This window comes from Dermacentor albipictus, chromosome 5 (genome assembly GCF_038994185.2).
Source record: "Dermacentor albipictus isolate Rhodes 1998 colony chromosome 5, USDA_Dalb.pri_finalv2, whole genome shotgun sequence".
NCBI classification, from domain to species: domain Eukaryota; kingdom Metazoa; phylum Arthropoda; class Arachnida; order Ixodida; family Ixodidae; genus Dermacentor; species Dermacentor albipictus.
In genome coordinates this window covers 151,425,897-151,448,597 of record NC_091825.1, presented here as the reverse complement: position 1 = coordinate 151,448,597, position 22,701 = coordinate 151,425,897, and the positions used below count along the sequence as shown (strand labels likewise).

The 22,701-nt window shown below is 45.3% G+C and overlaps 1 protein-coding gene across 9 annotated transcripts in view; it reads left to right on the top strand.

The window, feature by feature from the left end:
• LOC135915296 (uncharacterized) overlaps positions 1-19,552 on the top strand; it is a 186,158-nt gene extending 166,606 nt beyond the window's left edge. For all 9 annotated transcript variants that reach the window (XR_011514668.1, XR_011514667.1, XR_011514663.1 and 6 more), the window contains one exon: positions 19,445-19,552. The gene's annotated coding sequence lies outside the window, so the exon portion shown is untranslated. The remainder of the gene's footprint in view (positions 1-19,444) is intronic.
• Positions 19,553-22,701: the final 3,149 nt, after the last annotated feature.

Genomic DNA, 22,701 nt, shown 5'->3' with positions numbered 1-22,701 from the left:
AAGATCGGCAACTTATAGATGACTTTTCGTTGTAATTCAATTGAATTCTGGGGCTTTACGTGCCAAAACCACTATTTGATTATGAGGCACGCCGTAGTGGGGGACTCAGGATTAATTTTGACCTCCAGGGCACCTTTAACGTGCACCCAATGCACGGGACACAGGTGTTTTTGCATTTTGCCCCCATCGACATGCGGCCTCCGCGGCCGGGGTTCGAAGCCGCGGCCTCGTGCTTGGCAGCACACCGTGGCGGGTTTTCGTTGACGTGCTCTCTCGCCTAACATCACAGTGCATAAGGTGTAACTGGCGCGCCGATCGTCCAGAAGGCACCTGCAAAAGGTAGGGCTGTGCAAGGTAAATGCTACTTGTACAAGGTAAACATCACTGACACTTCCGCAATATCAGCAACCACCTGTCGCATGAACCACGGAACTGCGACGAACCACTCCCGCCACTGCTGTAGCGCCTTCTGCGGGAGAAAATAGCTTAAGCGCATACAGGGCGTAACCGCCAGAGCATCTGTAAAAGCGCCACTTTCAGCGAAATGAGCCTAAATTTGTTGATGATTTAAAGCCGTGAGGGACGGCTCAGTGTTACCTCAATCCGTTGAAAAGGCCGTCACGGCGGGTAGGTGTAGCGAGTGAAGCTGTTACCCTTTCAATCCTCGTCGCTGAGATGCTATCGCCCCCTTCGGTCATGCGAAACGTGAGCCTTTAAGCAAGCCGCCATGCGTGCACGCACTACCGCTGCCGCAGGCTTCCGCAGTCACGCGGACGATCGAGGCGCTGTCGTGCTGCTAACTTCGGGAAGCGCGCGAGTGAAAATAGCCAATAATCACAGGGCGTGAACGCGCTTTTTTGTTTTTCCTAATTAAATCTGGTTGCATTTTCGAGTTTGCTATTCCTTGGAAGGGACGAAAACGGCTATGAGGGCCTTACATAAACTGTATACGGAGAGCGCCGTCCGCCCATCTTAGAAAAAGCCGAATGAATCGAGGGCCTTGTCTGTCCCTACGGGCTTCTTGTTAGCGGCGGTTCCGGTAGGACGATGTGCGAGAAAGAGAGGAAGGGCGGTGTACTTATGTATATATATCAGGCTCGCTCTTTTTTTAGCGCTGTCCATTCGCGACGGACCGAAGGCTCTAAATACGAGCGCGGCGGTCTGCGCTGAGCGGTGGCGAGCGGCCGAGACTCTTGAGAGGAGCGGGGATTTATGCGGGCGGTCGGGGTCGTTCCTTTAACACCTGTACGGGGGCCTCCCACCGACAACACGTTATCTCTCCCTCTGACCGGCAGCCAGCGAGGAGCCATCTCTGTGGGACACAGTACTGCGCACTTCAGAGAGAAGTAAAAGCGTATCCGCCGCGAACATGAAAGGTATACACATGAACTAGCTGCAAGAATGGAAACACGAAATGCGCAAAGAACACTTGCAAGCGATAAGAACGCGAAGTTATATCGTAACTTTGCAAGTGTCGATAACGGACGTTGGACGCGGCGGCACGCTGGGCGTCGCAATGTGGGCGAAATGGCGAAAGCTGTGCGCGTCTGCACTGAATGCAAATGTTTCTTGGCTAAAGGAGAATGGCATTCAGGAATGCCACAGGAAAAAAAAAAAGATGTGAAAGAAAGGAAAGTAAGAAGAAAACGTTGTAGTCCATTTGTCGAAGCCATGTAGGTGGTTGCCTCGCCGTTATTCTTCGCATTCTTGCCCGGCGCTTGGACGGCAGCCCACCGGCGACCAGGATTTAGAACGGAAAAAAGAAAAGCGAGAAAGAGAAAAAGAAAGGTTAACAGGACATGTAGCGTGCTCACTTGAAGTTGTTCCCTGATAGGCGATGCCAATGCCACAGGAATGCCAGCCTGTAGAATTTGTAAAAGCCGTTGAGCATACTACTGCGACAAGGTATATATAGCGTGTGCAAGAATGATACCTGTAGTTCATCTGGTCGTTTCCGCTGTGTTCGCTTGATCGCATGGATTGTTATGGTATAGCCTATCCTATACTAAAATCGCAGGAATAGATCAATCTGCCGCAGTGTACACCGTACTTCCCTTACATGGTGGCAGAAAAGGGCGCACATCCAACCTTAGTATGGAATCGATGTAGTTTCTCTTTAGTATGGCACATGCCATTGAATCTTTGGCTTGCGTTGCTTTCCTCCGAGAGTGGCTCACACCCACTCTGGGGAATCGGCCAAGAATCGGGTGATTACAGAAAAGATTATCCGAGTCTCAAGAGAATCGCTTTTGAGAAATTTTGAATGGCTAAAGGAATGAAGTCAGATGAATTTTAAGAATTTAACAAGGAAATCGTCCTGATTCAATTATAAACTCCACAACTGCTGCACCAACATCGCCATGAGAATGTCCCAGAGAAGAGGCTTCCGAATATAGAATATCGGGAATCGTTATATTCAGTGCTATGAAATTTTCCTTCTAGAGTGTGTTTTCTTAATGCGGAGAAACGGCGACGTGACAGGACGAAGGGTTCTGTTCCATCTTCACCACAGTATGAGCCCAAGGACGAGGCTGCCAGACCAGATCGATGTAGATAATAGTTTAATAGTTTAATGCATGTATTCGGCATCGGAATTTCGTCAACATGAATTCAACTTTCCTATTACGGCAGAAGTTTCTTTTCCAAGGAAATAGAAGGTGTCGGTAATCACTTAAACTTGTTAATGTTAGATTCCAAGAATCTTGCATGATTTCCGGTCTCTTGAACCTAGCAACAGTTATGAAAGCAGATGCAGGAAGGATCGGCAGAATTGGACCACTCATGGCAGCTCTCGCCAAGATGTCTGCTAATTCATTGATAACTAATCCTTTATGACCAGGCACCCATACCAATATATTTAGTGTTAAGTGAGATGGAATCAAACAATGATATGTACGTGAAATAAGTGAGCCACTATTTGCAGTGAGAGCTGAACATAAGGATAAAGAATCCGTTATCGTTACAACTTCCGAGATTGATGAGTTCACTTTTCGCAGAGCCAATGTAACCGCCAGAAACTCAGCTATAAATACTGGTACGGTACGTAGTCAGAAAGTCTTAAAGAGAAGGACCAGTCAAAAACGGAAGGGAAAATTCCTATTCCAGATTTTTCTTCTGTTTGCGATGCATCTGTCGACTGCGTTTATTTTTAACTCCAGTAAGTGATTTTGTAATAGCCCACTTAATATATTGTAAGAGAGGTGTTTTGCATTGTGTGGGTATATATCGTCAAGAATAATCTGGCGACTCTGTTTCTCATTGCAAATAGGAGGGATCTCGCATAATCGTACATATAAGGGACCAACAAGTCCCTGAACGAAGACGACCTGAGGAGTGTGGAACCGAGGCCAGGAAGATTGAAAAAAAAAATGAAGGTTGAGAAATAAAAATGATTTGTAATTTTATAGAAAATTCACACATCTTTAGGAATGTTTGGACTGTTAATAACAGAAATCTGCACAAAAAAAGAGGGTAAGTGTGTTTCTAGGTATAATACATTGTTGGCAACGAGCTTTGGTAAACCAAAGCACAGGCGTAAAGCTTCCCGTTCCAGAAGAACAAGGAGAAATAATTTATATATGCCGGCGCACCTGAATATAGAACACATCCAAATTCCAAAATTGGCCGTATGCACATTTTATAAATCATCACAAGAGAGTCCCTCCGCATCCCCTATCGACTGTTGCAGAGCCTTCTTATCATTCCAACCGCTCGCACTCTTGTTTAATTTATATATTCAACGTGCGCGCGCTAACTAAGCCGGTTATCATATATTATGCCCAGGTACTTTACCGAGTCCACCTGAGGTATATTCTGCAGGCGGTCGATAAGGTTTTATATGTATTGGACTCATTAAAAGAAAAACTAAAATTGATCATTTTCAGACGTTAAGGGTGAGGCGAATATTCTGTAACCAGGATTCTATGGTGTGCAGGTATGTCTGCTATCGACTATATAAAGAGTGGATGCCATTGTCTGATGCAAAAAAACGCGATGTCATCTGCATATACATATGTGCATATGTCATTCTGGCAAGGTATACGCGTAGTAATATAATAAACAACTAAAGTGGCGTGACAGCTCCTTGTGAAACCCCACGCGAATGTCGATGTCTATTTCACGAACATACTTTTAGAGAACAATAGGAACTCAATAGAAAATAGGAACTCATTAAACCATTTTGTTGTAGATTTTTGAAAATCAAGATTTGTTAATTGATTTAATAAACCTTCGTGTTCTACACTATCATAAGCTTTAGATATATTTAAGGTTACTAGAGCTGCTCTAGCATCATGCCAATTTTATGCGGCTTTGTACGTCCACATGAGCGAGCCAAATGGAACAGCCAGACCTAAAGCCAATTTGGAAAGGGCTGAGTGCATCTTTGTCCTCTACTAATTTCATAAGGCGAACATTCAGAATCATTTCTATAAATTTAACCATATTAGAAGTTAGAGCCATTCGTCGAATATTGTCAAGCGCAAATCCGTCACTATTATCGTTAGGAATCGGAATAATTTTAGCAAGTTTCCCACTGGAAGGTATCCACGAAAATTGAGCAGAAAAATTTACTACGTCTAAAAGAACATCTGGGTACTCCTCGAATACATTTTTTAAACATTTTTGCGGTTATTCCGTCAGCACCTGGGGGGGAACGTGGCATATTGTCCACTGCCGTAGCCAGTTCCATCGTAGTGGTCTCAGTAAAATCACCTGGATTCGTAGCTTGGGACATGGCGATAACAGGGAAGTAAATCGACTTTCTAAAGCCTTTGCGATTTCTTCTAACATCTGCGTCATTTTCTTTTTAGTGAAACCCATCGAGTCAATGTTACTCCGACGCGGAAGTATCTTTCTGCTTCGAAGAAAATTGAAAAGTACTGATCCAGGCTCCTATCAAGCTCCTCTTTCTTCACTTCAACCATGTCTCTGCTACCTGTTTGTTTGTTTGTTTGTTTGTTTGTTTGTTTGTTTGTTTGTTTGTTTGTTTGTTTGTTTGTTTGTTTGTTTGTTTGTTTGTTTGTTTGTTTAACTTCCTAACAGGTCGAGTGAGTCAATTACTCAGTCCTTGCTTGTGGCCCGATCAACGCACCCAGATTCTCCCTGGACACGCCTAGACGAAAGTTATGTGAACCAATATAGGCCTGATTCAGGCACGACAAGGAGATTCGACCCGGCTTTGTCGGGTTCATTTACATGTGGCTTTGTAGAGAACTCGGAACTCAAAAAAGGCCACGCACAACACACCACACGCGTGCGGCCCGCAAGCGACGATATTGAGAGCTCTGGCCTCAGCAGCACAGCAACGCTTATTGCACATGCTTGTCTTTCTCTGTAAGTTCACGTGTGGGGCTTTCAGCTTAAATTCAGGCTTGTGCATTTCAGACGACGCAGGTTGTGCAGCCGATCCTTTTTACTCTATGAATGACCTCGCCAAGTAAATTGTTCGCGTTTCTCGTATTAATATCGATTAATGTGCTTGACAAACAGTGCGATTGGGCTGGTCGGTGCAGATCCGTGGCTGCATGCAGAGCACAACTGGTGGAGACACGGAAGATAGCCTGCTCAAGAGGATGCAGGTGACACGATATGGTTCGTGCCGTGGCCTGTATCTCGTGTCGTCGTCGGTTTTGCACAGCTGCCTCTAGCGGTGATATACCTGCCGCGAACAAGAGAGATAAAGAGAACAAAACCAAGGAAAGTCGAGGTCGCTAACAATAACTCGCTCCGGTTGGCTGTCCTGTACTAGCGGCAAGAGATGAAGGGGGTGGGGTTGGGGGCAGGGAGGAAAAATTTAGCTGTACGTAAACACGCGAGGAGAAGAGCAAAAATGTGCTGCGACTGATCAACTCACTACACCAGAAGCGGAGTCACTTCTCCGCTGGTCACGCGCGCGCCTTAATCCCTACGTGTGTCTGCTCGTAATCTTTCTCGGGTGGAGGAAGCCTCTTCGGAGAATACGTGCTGGGGCTTTCCTTACGCCTTCCGTCACCTGGACCTGGGGTGCAACACGTTAATGACCCAGTGAACTACCCAAGCTAAAGTATTCTGCTGCAGTTTTTACGGCGGACATTCACCAGGAAGCTATGTCCAAGAAAGATGACGCAAAGAGCGTCCAAGCTCCGAACGGATCAGGCCGACAATTACAGGCGTTAGCTCACGGACGACAGCTTCGCCCAGCCGCTGCTGCAATTTCTGCATGAGGAGGGTCTCGATACGCTTTCATTTAAATAGACAGCTATGTCGTAGGGTAAGTGCCACGAAAAGATGTGACAGTCTCTCGAGTATCCTATACGTGACTTGAATGTCTTCTCTAAGTCGTCGCCTTAAATTAAAACTCTACCTTAATCCAACTTGGTCTAATGTGTGCTAATCTTAATCCACTTTAATCCACCTTTATGCATTTTAATTCACGTTCATCCATTTTACTTCACCGTGGGATTTCGCAGTGCGAGCCGCTGGAGGTCCAGCGCCAGGAACGTGACGTCATCGCTTGGTCACTTGGGTTTTGGTTAACGGCGGACGCTGGACGGACGCCGGACTTCCCGCTTCATGGGACATGTAAGGTTTTCGCCTTAAAGGAAAAGTCGCACTGAGAGGTGTGAAAAACTCCACGATGGGAGGGACATGGGATTTCCAACATTTTCAGTCCATTTCTCACGCTGCGCAGTCCTCAGCCTTTTGCCGCAACCGACCTTTCTTCCGGAAAGAAAAAATTATAAAAGCACTCATTTCTTCACTCATTTAACATGCACCAAGACGTATTTGCAGCAAGTGGGACGTTTTTGGGCTTCGCTCTTAGGATAATGCGTTCTTATCGACATGCGGTCGTCGTAGGCAAGAACCGAACGTATACTGCGCCGTTTATCAGCAACAGAAGGCTTTATCCGACAATCTGCTTTCCCATTCGGCGCCTATCAGTGGCGTGTCCTCACAGCACGAACTGCTCGCGCCAGCCACGGACTCCCCTCAGACGCTTTCAAGGACGCCTGCGGGTATTGTGACCGTATAGTCTGATAACCGCTGACCTATATGTATACAGAGCGATTTGCCGGTGTATGGCTGACAGATGCGCCGTCCATCTTTCCTTTTGAACCAGCTGTGATATGCGATGTAACGATGAAAAAGAAGTTGTAACGGTTTCGAAATAAAGAATACCGGTAGGGGTATGCGGGTTCTGACCATGTAGGAAAATGTGACGCAGCTGTTGCGTGCATGGCGAAATTCGCAGCAGCTGACGCTGTGTCTGAGTATAGAACTGCGGCTGCAAAAACGGCTTTTGTATAAATATTTGCGCTCCGTGACGTGCGCTTGCACAGGTACCTTTGTGAAGAAGTAAGTGTATTACCCGGTTTGGTGCAGCTAATATGGAAAGCTCTTTTCTTTTTTTGTAGAAACGTAAGGTTTTCGTAAAACGTACTGAAGCCACGCCGCCTGTGGCCCTGTTGTCTGACCCCATATATAGAGACGGACAACGCTGTTCACTCTCCTGAGGTTTGGGCGTCGGGACTGCTGTAGCAGCTCCGCTACAGCGTCCAGCCGCGTGTGTTGTCTCTCACGAAGCGGCTACGAAACTTTTGAGGTGTGTACTTCCGGAGTGCCGAGCGGAATAGGATTTGTGAGCAAACGTAATATAATGATGTGGCGACTATCATGCTGCTGCTTGAATATCGTTGCAAAATTGACACCAGTCGTGTAGTCAACTGATAGAACCTGTTACTCTTCCGTTTGCATTATCTCCTTTCAAACAGCAGGTCAGCAGTCGCCATAAGAGACGCCACGAAGCAAGAGGCCACGATTTCTCATCAGCTTGGGCGCTTGCGCTTCATTATGAACTTCGAATGACAAGTTCATACGTACAAACAGAACGCGTTAGAGATTTCGAGTTGAACACATCTAGGCAGCTGCAAATACTTCTAGACCTGACATTCGTGGAGTCCGGGCTTTATTTCGACTCGAGTTTTATGCTTCACGTACGCATCGCGAGAACCTCTTCCTGTCACTTGGCGTGCATGAGGCGCACAACCAGAGTTCTTGATCGCGGGATAGAGCGCGCGGCGGGTCTGTTCTGAGGGCGGTACAAGAGGAAGCTGGCAGGGGCATCTAACTCGCCTCACAAAAAGTTATTTCATGCGTGTAGACGTCGGGAAGATTAATTTTGGAGGCACTTATCACGGTAAGCACCTGTGTCATTGAGTGACAGTAGAAAAAAATTGAGGGGGGGGGGGGGGGAGCAGTGTTATTTTGGTTGAAACCAGAACTACTTTGCTTTCGCGCAGCAATTATGAAAAGAACTAATATAAAATTACAAATAAACGTCGCAAGTTTGAGAAATCAAAACAGAGAAAGAGCTTGACGAAAATTATTTAGAAATTTATATCAGCATTTAGGCACAACCATTTGTCCAGAAGCGTTGACGAAAAAGAAACAGGACAACTTTTCAAGGAAGCGTTGACCAGGCACGTACCCAGGGGGGGGCCCGGGGGGGCCCGGCCCCCCCCCCCCTCCCCCCGAAATCAAGTGGCATACCCCCCCCCCCCCCCTCCCCACCCACGCCACCACTCCTCACACATTTCTAAAGCTCCGCCAGATCAATGTTGAGACTACGCAGCTGTTCATCGGTCAGCATTAGGCTGCCTTTTTCACTCCTTTTAGATGGCGGTAGTTATCGGCATCTCTTGTAACGTGAAGGACAGTTTTCTCATAGATTCCGCTCCCGCGCGATTAACTCGAGATGCGTTCAGTTGTCACCATCTATTCAACCGTTACGCGCATAGCTGTTGCTTTTGTTAGTTCAACCTTCTTTGTTTAGGCTGATCCTGGGACCAGGAGAGGGATGCAGCTGTTACTCAGCTGGTCTGTACTCTCATGGAACGAGTTGCGGCCGGAGAAAACGCCAATTGCGTTTAACTTATCCCTTTGCTTCATTGTTTCCTTGAGTTACGGTTCGCCGCGACGCTGGCAGATGCCCGGAACCATATACACGTGATATGGGTTAGATAAGGTGGGAAATAAAATGATGTAAAAGAGCTTCCATCATGAAGCCCTGCAATAACCCTTAAACCCATAAGCAAAATGACTGTCGGCCGTTACCTCGTCTGTTTTTCCCTAACTGTATAGCACTTTTCGTGCAAAATTGGCAACTGGAAACAAAAATAGCAAGGAGTTGAGAAATTAAGCGATCTACTAAGGGAGAGAGCCAAGGCAACAACCAAACTGCAAGCAAAAGCGAATAATAAAAAAGTTAACCGTTGTTTATGAGAATATTTATGGATCAACATCTTTTTATTTAAAAAGGAAGTAGAGAAAACGCCACCGGAAGTGGAGAACAATTACTTGTTTTGGATGACGCTTGTACAGTTATCGGTCGAACCGCCTCACGTAGCTACTTCTCTGCTGTGCTTATGTGGGTGTTTTTCTAACCTTTCGCAGCGAGCGCAGTACGTCTAGAATCTCAGTGTCCTGCGCTCTACGCGGTTGTATGGGATTGGCGGCCGCATAGCGTTCCGCACTTCGCGGAACTGTCAAAACTGATCAACAGGCGAAAATAACTGATATTCGAAACTATAACATGAGAAAGACTGAAGAAGCCGTGAAAAATGAACGCAGCCTGAAATCAGTAAAAAAGAAACCTGGCATAGGACAAACCATGATGTATGCACTAAAAGATAAGAAGCATATCATCAGCAATCTCGAAGATATAGTAAAAGCAGCGGAAAAAGTCTAAGCTGACCTGTATACAGTACCCAGAGGAGCCACGATAGTTCACTTAGAAACAGTAATGAACAGAATACAGAAACTCTCCTATAACTAGCGATGAGGTCAGAAGGGCCCTGCAAGACATGAAACGATGAAGAGCGGGAGGATAAGGTGGAATAACAGTCGATTTAATCAAAGATGGAGGAGACATAATGCTTGGAAAACTGGCGGCTCTTTATACGAAGTGTCTATCCACTGCAAGGGTCCCAGAAAACTGGAAGAATGCAGACATTATACTAATCCACAAAAAAAGGAGAAGTTAAAGAATTGAACAATTATGGGACCATTAGCTTGCTCCCAGTATTATATAAAATATTTACCAAAATAATCTCCAACAGAATAAGGTTAACACTGGATTTTGTCAACCAATGGAACAGGCTGGTTTGAGGAAGATATACTTTACAGTGGATCACATCCATGCCATCAATCAGGTTATCGCAAAATCTGCAGAGTACAATAAGCCTCTCTATGTGGCTTATATAGATTACGAAAAGGCATTTGATTCAGTAGAGATACCAGCAATCGTAGAGGCACTACGTAATCAAGGAGTACAGAACGCTTACGTAAGAAGCTTGGAAAAAATTGCTACATGCGTGAGGTATTTGTTTGTATGAACGAGGCGCGTAGGCGCCATCACTCCAGAAAATAGGAGGAAGAACGAACTGGGCTCACGCTGTGAATATAACCGGTCAGCGCTGCAACCGTTGTTGTAAATGTAATCTGTAAATAGTTTCTCGTCTTACTGACTCATCCTTCGCGTAAGAATATCTACAAAGGTTCTACAGCTACCTTAATTCTACACAAGAAAAGCAGGGAGATACCTATAGAGAAAGGGGTCAGACAGGGAGACACAATTTCTTCAAAGCTATTTTCTGCATGCTTAGAAGAATTCAAGCTATTAAACTGGGAAGGCTTAGGAGTAAAGATCGACGGCAAATATCTCAGCAACCTTCGGTTTGCCGATGACATTGTTCTATTCAACAACAATGCAGACGAGTTACAACAAATGATTGGGGACCTTAACAGAGAGAGTGTAAGAGTGGGGTTGAATATTATTATGCAGAAGATGAAGATAATGATAACTAGCCGGGCAAAGGAACAAGAGATCAGGATCGCCAGTCGGCCACTAGAGACTGGGAACGAGTACGTTTACCTAGGTCAATTAATCACAGGGAACCCTGATCATGAGAAGGAAATTCACAGAAGAATAAAGATAGGTTGGATCGCATACGGCAGACATTGCCAGCTCCTGACTGGAAGCTTACCATTATTATTGAAAAGTAAGGTGTGCAATCAGTGCATTTTGTCACTGCAATATGTCCAATGCCAATGCATTTGCCAGTGCATTTCCCAGTGCATTTTGCCAGTGCATATGGGGCAGAGACTTGAGAGCAAGTTAAGGACCACGCAGAGAGCGATTGAACGAAGATTGCTAGGCATAACGTAAGAGGGAAAGAGAGTGGTTTGGATCAGAGAGCGAACGGGTATAGACGACATTCTAATTGACATGAAGAGGAAAAAATGTAGCTGGGCAGGTCATGTAATGCGCCGGTTAGATAACCGTTGGACTATTAGGGTTACAGAATGGGTACCAAGAGAAGGGAAACGCAATCGAGGACGACAAAACACTAGGTGGAGCGATGAAATTAGGAAATTCCCGGGTGCTAGTTGGAATCGGTTGGCGCAGGACAGGGGTAATTGGAGATCGCAGGGAGAGGCCTTCGTCCTGCAGTGGACATAAAACAGGCTGATGATGATGATGATGATGATGATGATGGTGGTGGTGGTGGTGGTGGTGGGGTGATGATGATGATGATGGAGGCGGTGGGCCCCCCCCCCCCCGAAAAAAAATCCTGGGTACGTGCCTGGCGTTGACCAACCAGAAAGATAATTGCATCTTTCTCATCTTCGGTCCTTGGAGTTACCATACGTAGTAGGCTTAAGGGATCCGTAAGTTAGCATGCGTAAGGAAGTAAGTAACCAATAAGCAAATAAGTAAGTAAAGAAAGGAAGACTGGGATCATCTACCTGCAACCAGATGTATGGTAAGGCAAAGTGCTCCTTTATATATATATATATATATATATATATATATATATATATATATATATATATATATATATATATATATATATATATATATATATATATATATATATATATATATATATATATATATATATGTGTGTGTGTGTGTGTGTGTGTGTGTGTGTGTGTATACGTATGCGATTGCGATGCGATATATATACGTATATATACGTATACGCGTGCGATTGACCAGTTGCCTTCACCGAAAAAGATCACGTTCTGGTGACGCCTGCGCCAAAAAGGACGTTCCACGTCCGCCGCCAAGGGCTGTGAGTGGTGGCGCTGGCTAACACTCCCAGGGTTCTACTAGGACACATAAATACCCAAGAAAGTGGATTGGGAAACGGCGCCGCGGTAGCTCAATTGGTAGAGTATCGCAAGAGAAATGCGAAGGTTTTGGATTCGGTTCCCATCTTTCTTCATCCACTTTGATTTCCGTCAATTCATCGTTTCTTTCTTTCATTTATTAAGCACAAGTAATTTCCCCTACGTTGTACATGGTGTACGTCAGTGTTTGTTGGTTTCTTATGATATCACTATATATATATATATATATATATATATATATATATATATATATATATATATATATATATATATATACTTTCAACGTCCTCCACTGCTGTGTGTCGCTAGTATGGTAGACTATAGTCGTGAGGAATAAGCGCAGGATTTTCTTGTTTGCAGTACAACAGCGAGCTCAAATGCTGCGCGACAGGGACAAAGCTATAATACAGGCCTAAAATGTGGCTACCATGTGAAATGGACGCCACGTGGTGCGCCGCCCGATTCTCGACACGACTTGGCTCTCACGCTACGGGAAAACACCGGGCATGCTTTAAATACTGCGTCGAAAACGTGTTCCTTTCGATTACTTAAGCGAACCAGCGTCTGTGCGACAGTGCGACTCTGTATGTAGGCGTCTTCCTTCTCTTCAAAGAACAAGGATAAGAAATCAAGGTTTGTGTAAAGCATGAACCTGAAGTGTAACTATATATAACAAAAGGGGTAAAACAGGGCGACGTCTTACCTACTGTAGCCCCTGATGAAGCCTCTTTAAAAGGAAGCACGCGCCTCCTTTTTGAGCTTGCGTCCTCGGGACTGAGCTATACCTGCATTGGCGTAATGCAAGAGTCACGCGACTGCTGCACGTGTATATACGCGGCACGCCGACCGTCCACCTGTTGGGCCCGTGCTCGCCGTGGGTCGACGCACCCTGGCTCTCTGCCGAAGGCTGTCGACGGCCCGGTGCTGGCGTTACTCTTTCAATAAACCCCCCCCACTTCTTTTCCCAAAGCCGAGACGCGAGCCCTTCCGTGACGCATGCAAACAAGAAAGGGCGAAGGACGCGCAGCGCGAGAGATACAAAGTGTACGCTTCACGTGTACCCCCTTCAGCACCGCTTTCGCGAAGCCATTGGCAGTCCAAAAAAGAGCAGAAACGGCACGTCAGCGCAGCGTGCCGGACTGTAAAAAAGAGTTCTGGCTCGTACCACGGGGTTCCGGCTGTGAGCTCTCGCGTGTTTCTGACCAAGGGCCCGCCGCCCACGACGTCTTCCAAGTGTATAACCAGCCGCGATCTTGTTTAGGCTTCGCGATGGCTGTTTTTTTTACCGCGCGCTATCAGTGTTTTTTTATTCTTCGACTTTCGAACGCGTGCCCTCGCTTCCTGGAAGCCACTCGGTTCGGCTTCGCTCGCGTGCCATCAGTGTTTAGGCTGCTCGCGTCCCGGCGCATCGGACTGTGCGCCAGTCGGGGAAAGGCCACGACTCTAACGAGAGCCCCGGGATCGTTCGTTTTATGGACACGCCGTGATTGAGTCCATGTTGCGAACCATTGGTCCATCTATCTAGCGCGGGCAGCAGCCAAAGGCTACAGTCGTACTCGTAAAAGCGCCATCGCTTTGAGTAAGTGGCCTCGAAAGTTGTGTCTACTTTGCAAACTAATAAATTAAGAACAGTCACTTAAGTCGAGCCGTACAAGGGCTGCCACGACAGCGAGCTGTTAGAGACCGCGAAGGGAGGAATGGGCCGTGGTTTTAAACACGAGCGAGTCAAGAAGAGTGATTTGGAGAAAAAGCGGGACATGAAGGGTAAGCAGAAGGCACTCACGCGCTTTTATTTTTTTTAAGGCTCTGGTTCTCAATGGTCTTTGGCTTAGGTTTAGAAAGAAATAGAAAATCTGGGAAATAAAGAAGTCAAAATACAGAAGTACGCTCAATTAAGCTAAAAATCGATATCAAAAGTGTCGTAAAGGACAATTATTAGACTACTACCACATGTCACTTTATCGATGACTTGTTTCTGTATGGTGTCGTCATTTCTTGGCGAGTCTCATGCACATCACGTTATCATTTACATGCTGCTCACTCATTATTTTGGTTCTAAGATCTTTCTCATTGTTTCTTTTTTTTGCATACCCGACAAGACCAATTAGGCAAACAGTGGCCACTTCGTTCAGAAGTCGTTATCTACGCGCACTGAAGTAAAAATATATCCCTAGAGAAATTAGAAAGAGCGGCTAACACCTGGCCAACAATATATTATGACTCCGTTTCTAATGTTAACGCTTAGGTAGCGCAGGTTCTGAGAGGCACCGAGGACGTATGTGTTTTTTTACCTTACGCAATGACTTGTAAGAGTTACTGCCCTGAATGCCCTCTTGGCGTACAAATAATGCGTCGAGAACAATGTGCCAATGGAGAAAATAAAGACATATCAAGAGGAATATTTCCTCATGTACTTCCCAGAAGGCATAAAGCACTCAGAGGAGGCATAGAAATAGAGAGGTAGGGAAACAGCTAGAATTTCGTATACCTACAAGAAGACCAAGTTAGGTGTTGCAATCGGCGAAGACGTTGTGAGAAAATGAAAACAAGGAAGTATGACATTGGGGAAAGGGTGAAGTAGGTGAGAACGAGAAAAATGTGCGACTATAAGAGCAGGTCGCTCGGAATTGGATCCACTTAAGAGCTCGTTCACCCAAGTTGCTTGTTTCGCCGACTCTGCTGGCCGCCCCCTTCGCCGAGCACTTGTCTGTCTCATCTTTCTTTTTCTTCTTGTGACGCCATGACATGATCAGCAAAACGCACGGCTTCCGCGAACTTGCAACACCTGAAGCAGCAGATAACATATTTGGTTCTACGGCTGGGCACAGACAGGAGGTGTGTGGACACTCCGTTGTTTTGGATATATAGACTTGCATGACGAGAACGCGTTCGTGTGTTGCACACCACTCCGCCCAACAAACATAATGTCCAACCACAGCAACCGGGAACCAAGACCGTGAGTTCTCGCCCTCGGCGGAAAGCACGTGGCACACCGTTGAGGGCCTCGCAATACACAAAGGACGCCCCATACCTCCGCGCTTCTATCTCCTTCGTCTAAGGCATTACACCATAGACTCAAATCCTCGGCCTTCGACAGGACCGACATGGCGACAACGCCTCACGAGCAGAGGACTTTCAGTCACAAGACTTTCCCGCTGTTTCTGCTTCAAAGGGACCCGTACTCATTTCGCTCGCACATCGCCTACTTTCATCACCTCATTATGTCACGTGAGAAAGATAAGAATACAACAACAGATAATCGAGAGTGTAGTTCGCACGCGCAAAACGCAATTAACCAGGGCCACACCCGACGAGGCATTAAAATAGTCAACCAGATGTCTGCGCAGGGCTCTCAATAAGAGGGGTGGAGTACAGACCAGACTCCCTGACAGCGCGCCCTTTACTGGTGTATTTCCTGCGTGTGCACCGAAACTGCGTTCCACTTCCGACGTGCCTGAAGAAGGATACGACCAGCCTTGGGCAGTATGTGCGTAAGCCTTTGCAGATAAAAGACGGGACGCAAAATCACATGGTCTGCCAGCGTCTTGGCCTCGGTCAAGTCAGAGAGGATCAACGCCTCCTCCCAACGCGAATTAACGGGAAGCCCGGCTTCACATCGCCTGTAAAGATTAATGCACCTATGCAAATACTAATAGGCTACGCAAGAACGATGGCTTCTACGGGTACGGTTTAATTGGCTAGATTTTCGAACCAGCTTACTTGTTATTCTATTTACACGGTACATACATACATACATACATACATACATACATACATACATACATACATACATACATACATACATACATACATACATACATACATACATACATACATACATACATACATACATACATACATACATACATACATACATACATACATACATACATACATACATACATACATACATACATACATACATACATACATACATACATACATACATACATACATACATACATACATACATACATACATACATACATACATACATACATACATACATACATACATACATACATACATACATACATACATACATACATACATACATACATACATACATACATACATACATACATACATACATACATACATACATTGAACAGTCCATCGCGGTTCCCACTCCTCGTTTCTATAAACTGACTGTTTAAGCACTGATTTCTTTAGTTGAACGTTCTCGATATTTTTTTTTTCGTCGCTAAACCTGTACTAAACCATACTAAGCACCGGTCGCATGGACACTAATAAAAAAGGACGTACATGGTCAAAGCACTGATGATATCAGAAAGAAAGAATACTTTCAGTGTTTGTTTATACAATGGTCGCAGCGCTGAGTCTCGCAAATGACAAATACGTAGTTAAGTATGTTGAAAATAGCTTGCTTTGTTGCCTAATTCTCCTGCGCAGAAATTATTGCATTCTATTGTTTCCGCCTTCTGACTAACTGTGCAGACGGGACGATGCATTCCGCCTTGATTCGTTTTTTCTTTTCTTCTTCTTTTTTTTAATCTCCTCGTGGTTTAAAACCGGATTTGCGGTGTTCCGGTGTTGTTGTTGCGAGTGCTATTTTCGGTTGTTGCGCTTCCTTGACGTATTCCCTCCACCGTGCTAACGTTTTGAGCAACCGACGAGACATTTATGGCCGAACGTACGAAACGCAGAGGAATCGTGCGCGAGCTGCAAGGCTGCAGGCGTTGTGGAGGAGGCCACGGGAAAGAAGCCCGGAAGAACCTCCGCTGCTGTGCTGCGCGTCTCACTAATACCGTGCATCGTTACACGATATACGAGGCACACTTAGGCGGTTATTAAGGCGCCGCGAAAAGTAGCGCGTAATTTGAGTGGTACCGTGGCCACACCTGTCGCTGGCGCCAAACGCGATTCGCGCACTACAGTGCAGTTCTTGCACCTGCCTGAGGGACCGTTTATGGTCCTTCTGTGAGTGTTCCGGCATGCGCGCAACGTTCCTTTTCTCCCTCATTACCTCTTTCTATTCCACGCTTTCTCTTACTTCGAGTGTGGGGTAGCAAACTGGACGCTCGTATGACTAACCTTTCTGGCTTTCCTACCAAATTCAGATTAATTTTGTTTCGCCATCTGGATGGCTGTGGTTAAAGAGCTATCATTGCTTCCTCTCTCTCTCTCTCTCTCTCTCTCTCTCTCTCTCTCTCTCTCTCTTAGTGGTACTTCCTTGTACTGCGCACAAGTGCACACACAGAAGGACCATGAACGATCGCTCCAGTCGGTGCTTTTCAAGAACTGCAGTATTGCACGAAAACCGGTTTGAGCCCTTGGACAGATGTGTTCACGGTCCCAGAAAAGTTCCGCACTAATTTCGCGGCGCATTGGTAACTCCCTAAAGCACCAGTTCTGCTTCTCGAACAAGGGAAATAGGATGTGTTCAGGGAAATATTTTACATGCATGGTTTGAGAGTATACCCTTTCTTGGCTACGTGCAATATTTGTTCCTCTATGGCGGATGATAAAAACTATTCTTGAAGCCGTTCTCCAGAAAATCGTTCACTTGTGGGGTCGCTGCTTCTTCGAAATACTAAATATTCTCGAAACGGTATCGCTTTCACTTTACAGAGCAGAAATATGAAAGCGAGTGTCTGTGCAGAATGTCAAGTTACCAAGGTGGTCTACAAAGGGCTTCGGGGACAGGCCTCGTGTTCTGGGGCGCTATATGCATGTTAAGTGCGGTTACCCGAAAGGAAGGCTCGAAACTTTTGCCGCCACTTTACACAACGCATACAAAAACCACTAAATTTAAGCAGGATTTCTTATTCGTTCGAACGCGTTGATTACGCGGCGAAATCACCCGGCCTCAAGCACTGTAACGTGAAAGGCAAATAGATATATGCCGCAATGATTTTTAGAGAAAGAACGACGAGTTGGGCAAGTTGGTTAAGGTTCATCATTAGCGGCAGCGAGAACGACAAGGACGAAGCGACAAAGACGGCGTTGACACGAATTGTAGAGATATGACCTGCCTACAGAATTCTGTTTCAAAATCTCATCGCTCGAAAAGGCAGTCAACCAAGCGCAGCTATCTAAAGCAGCTTTGCTAAATTACAAACGTGAACGTTTCCAAGACCTTTGCCTGTCTTCGCCAGGCATCTCTTTCTTTTCATGTGTATAGAGAAATGCTCTGCGCAGGAGAAATAACCGAATAGTGCCTTGTGCGTTCAATGGCACGTATATTCACTAAATTGAACTTCTGATCGCATATCACACACATATCTGTTACCCGACTGCAGTTTACGTTAACACGGGCTAAACCCTGCTTTCAGAAGCGCACGACGTGAACGCCGATGTGCGCGCCGCACAGTGAGCGCCCGTGGTGGTGCGCTCGGCGTTCCCGCCTGGCTGGCAAGCCGTGCATGACGCGCTGCACCCAATTTAGTGCATGTCGGAGCAAGCACCCCTTCCGCAGCCGCCGTAAAGAACGGCTCGCTGTGTGAGCAGCAATGTTATCGTTACCGCGGGATCGGCCACAAATTGAATTTCCGGATGCCCTTACTAAAACCGGCAGGATGAAATCACTCAACTTGATATTATAAATATTTCGATGCGCTAAACCACCCTCAGTTTTTTTGTTGCCTCTGCCTGCACTGCCCTGTCTTCATTGCTTGTATTCTTTTCGTTCGCTTCACTGCCGCCAGGGGCCTTCTTTTATGGCGGAATAACTTGGTCTGTCTTTGATTATACGATGTAAGCGTATCTTTCAATTCTTTCAAACATGCATATGACACGTCCGGGTACGTATACTTAAGGGTTTGTTGAAATTCCACTCAAAATTTTGGGTTATGTATAAGGGAACGACGTTGGGATAGTTGGTGTTGCGTTTGGACGTGGATACAGCGCGTAAGACGAGGACAATTGAAGAACAACACATGCGCTGATTAACAACGTTGTCTTTATTGCAATGAGGCAATGTACAGAACCAGGACAGCCCCCCGCGTGCGCGTCGATCGTGTCGTCAAGGATAACAAGATTATTGATATAAAGTTTTCTAGTGAAAGGGTGAATCATCGATCGAATTATGAATTGCGAAATATGAATTAAAATGTTTTATTTTGTGTTAGTAGTTTCATACCCTGTAATACTTTATTCTGTATAATTATGCTTCTTGATATATGTACTTAATTTTTCATTTTCTCTTAACGATGTATTGCATTTCGCGTATTCGTTTGTTTTCCTTGAACTTATTAAAAATCTTGCTGCTGTAACCCGCGTCTTGTATGATTCTTTCTTTCTTTTTTAGAACCGAGAGTCCCGTTCCAGCCATTGACTTTGGGACCGTTGTTTGCAAGCTATCTGCTACATGACCATTGTTATTGAATGGCTAATAAACTGAAACTAATGCTGTTCACTGTGCGCATGAGTCGCCATATATAGCACGGGCTTGATAGCCATTACTTTCCTATTTTAGGAGTGTTTCCCCCTGGACTATGCGAAATTAATGCATGTGATATATTTTAAACTAATGAACGGCGTTTTGTGATCAGTAATCATTACCTTTCCGACCTGCCGCGATAGCCCAGTGGCTAAGCCGTTGCGCCTCTGAAGTCGAGGGCTCTGATATCAGCAGCCACATCAATGACCTGCCACGCGTACAGAAATTGGTAACTGCATAACCGAACAAACATCGTGTTGTACATGTGCTCTCAGTGTACACGTGATGGCAGAATTCGCCACGGAGCCTGTTTTGATGCTATTTGACCTATAAGTTTGATGTAGTTAATGCAGTTCCCATCATTCTTCGAGCTTTGCAATTTTTGGCGCACAATTTTAATCCATTTACTAGGCTCAGAGCAAGACACGTAGCGATTGCTCACGGGATGAATTAAAAGAGCCCACAAAAAGACACGGACAAGACAAAGAACAACACAGGTGCTTACTAACAACTGATATAGTTCAGGAAAAAGTAAAAGAAAAAAATTATGGGGTTTTACGTCCCAAAACCACTTTGTGATTGTGGGGCACGCCGTAGTGGAGGACTACGGAAATTTCGACCACCTCGGGTTCTTTAACGTGCGCCTAAATCTAAGTACACGGGTGTTTTCGCATTTCGGCCCCATCGAAATGAAGTAAAGTAACAGTTCATCGTCTGCACATGTGTGGAAAACAAATGCCACCAGGCGTAATAAAAATCAAGCTCAGCTGATCCTTTATCAGAAGTAAGGACTTTGTCATACACAAGCCTTTTTGAGCAACCTGTTTCCACAGTAGTTGTAGAAATAGTTGGGGCGCCATAGTTGGGGATTTAGCAGCTCGAGCCGCAAAAGTAACTTGCATAGCCGAAGCCACAGACCCATAATCTGGGGCTTCTTCTTCTTCTTCTTCTTCTTCTTCTTCTTCTTCTTCTTCTTCTTCTTCTTCTTCTTCTTCTTCTTCTTCTTCTTCTTCTTCTTCTTCTTCTTCTTCTTCTTCTTCTTCTTCCTCTTCTTCTTCTTCTTTAGCAGGATTTAGCAGCTCGTCTTCTTCTTCTTCTTCTTCTTCTTCTTTAGCAGGATTTAGCAGCTCGAGCCGCAAAAGTAACTTGCATAGCCGAAGCCACAGACCCATAATCTGGGTCTTCTTCTTCTTCTTCTTCTTCTTCTTCTTCTTCTTCTTCTTCTTCTTCTTCTTCTTCTTCTTCTTCTACTTCTACTTCTTCTTCTTCTTCTTCTACTTCTTCTTCTTCTTCTTCTACTTCTTCTTCTTCGAAGCCGGTCATTGGAGGCCCACAGTGTTTCAAAGACTGTATACACACAACGGTTTCGTGCCGGAGTGGTTAAACATAAAATCCAAGGAATGTAGCAGTAACCAGCTTATAGAATTGGCACTGTTTGCTTCTGTTCACAAAAGTTTAATTTTATTTCATTTCTCTTTATTTTTTGCCTAACTCCTCTCCAAATGGCAACATACTTTCGTTTCAAGTCCATACACAAACTACGCTCATTAACCTGTTAACTGCATAGACGAGCAAACCTAAACCTGTTGCAGCGTATACTGCAACAGCTGCTTGAAAGGGCAGACACCTGAAGGAAGCTACGTTGCAAGATCAACACCGACTTATGAAAATTTGTGCGCGCGTCTGCAATTTGTCTTATGTATATTCACTTGAAACACAATTCGCATGGAGTGAAATAGGAGAATTTCTGATATTAGGCAGTCGCATATGTATGAGCTGTATAATTATAGTGCAAAAAAGCTTCTATTGACTATGATTGTTTCGCTGCTTAGGTTATACAACTGCAGTCAGAGTTATAATACTGTATGTGTTCCGCAGACTACAACCTTGTGGAACTACTTTCACCGTGCTGTTCTAGATGTTTTTTTCTTCCTCTTCTCTTTGAGTGCTTAATTTACAACCAATGTTAATTTGCTGCACTGTGTCGAACAAAAATAGCGCTGTCAGCATCCTCTTTCACATTAATAAATGTGCAGGGCAGCTTCGCCGCATAATACATGCGCTATGCGTGCTGCCAGCTCGCAGAAAAATGAAGAAGCCCAGACTAGGATCTTTAAAGGAAGGAACATCTGACTGACCTTTAAACATTGACATCTGTAAACGTAAAGGAAATAAAAATAAATAGTTTCGATATATGTTTATGTTACACACGTCGAATAGCACACAGACTAATTGTGTCGTGAGAGTAAGTTAAGTATGGCACGAAACAAACAAACAAATAAACAAACAAATAAATAGAAACGGGTGCGACGCCGCCCCATTCAAGTTCCGAAATCAGCTCCTTGTGTCGTAACAAAATTCGTCAATGGCCGACCAAGACTGTTTAATCTTTGAGAATTTTTTTGAAGTCACAGTCGCCCGTCCACCTTTTCTTTCATATGCATGGTGCCGTGCCTAATCTTTCCTTTCTGCGCGAGCTTTTCCAACAGTGCTCCAGTCGAGCGGAGAAGCCTACTTGCAGAAGCCCTCGCAACGCCTGTCAAAAGAAACAAGCAGCTACTATAAAACGTGCGTTGCGGTGTACCGCTTATTTTTGTTTGTTTCTTTATTACCGTGCCGCATTGATGCTAATCACATTTCCAGGGCTTTCACCGTGAGTGGTCTGAAGACGGTACACTGAAAGATTACCGTTCTCTGCAGAGACGCCGGGCTGAATCTCCGCGGCAGCATTCCCCGACTTTCACAACCGAGGAGTCGCAAAGACTGCTGCGAAAGAAAACTCTGTCTCAATCTGCACCATGCACGTGGCGGTGTCGTGGATCGTGGACTGCGTTCCTGCAGCGGCTGCACGCCGACGTCTGTCGGATATCGCCGAAAGTAATGCGCGCTAATACTCTATTTACGATCGTCTTGAAACACTCGCTCTTCGCTTCCGATCGCCGACTCCAATCGAAGCCGAGAAGCTCGCCCTCGTTCTTATTCTTTTTTTCCCGTGCCTCACGGACCTCCTGCGGCGCGATGCGCTACCATGTATGTCACATATAGCTATCACTCTAGCCAGCAATTGCGTGCTGCGTTTTGGAAGCTAGGAGACGCTATACTCGTTCCGTGCCTATCTATCTATC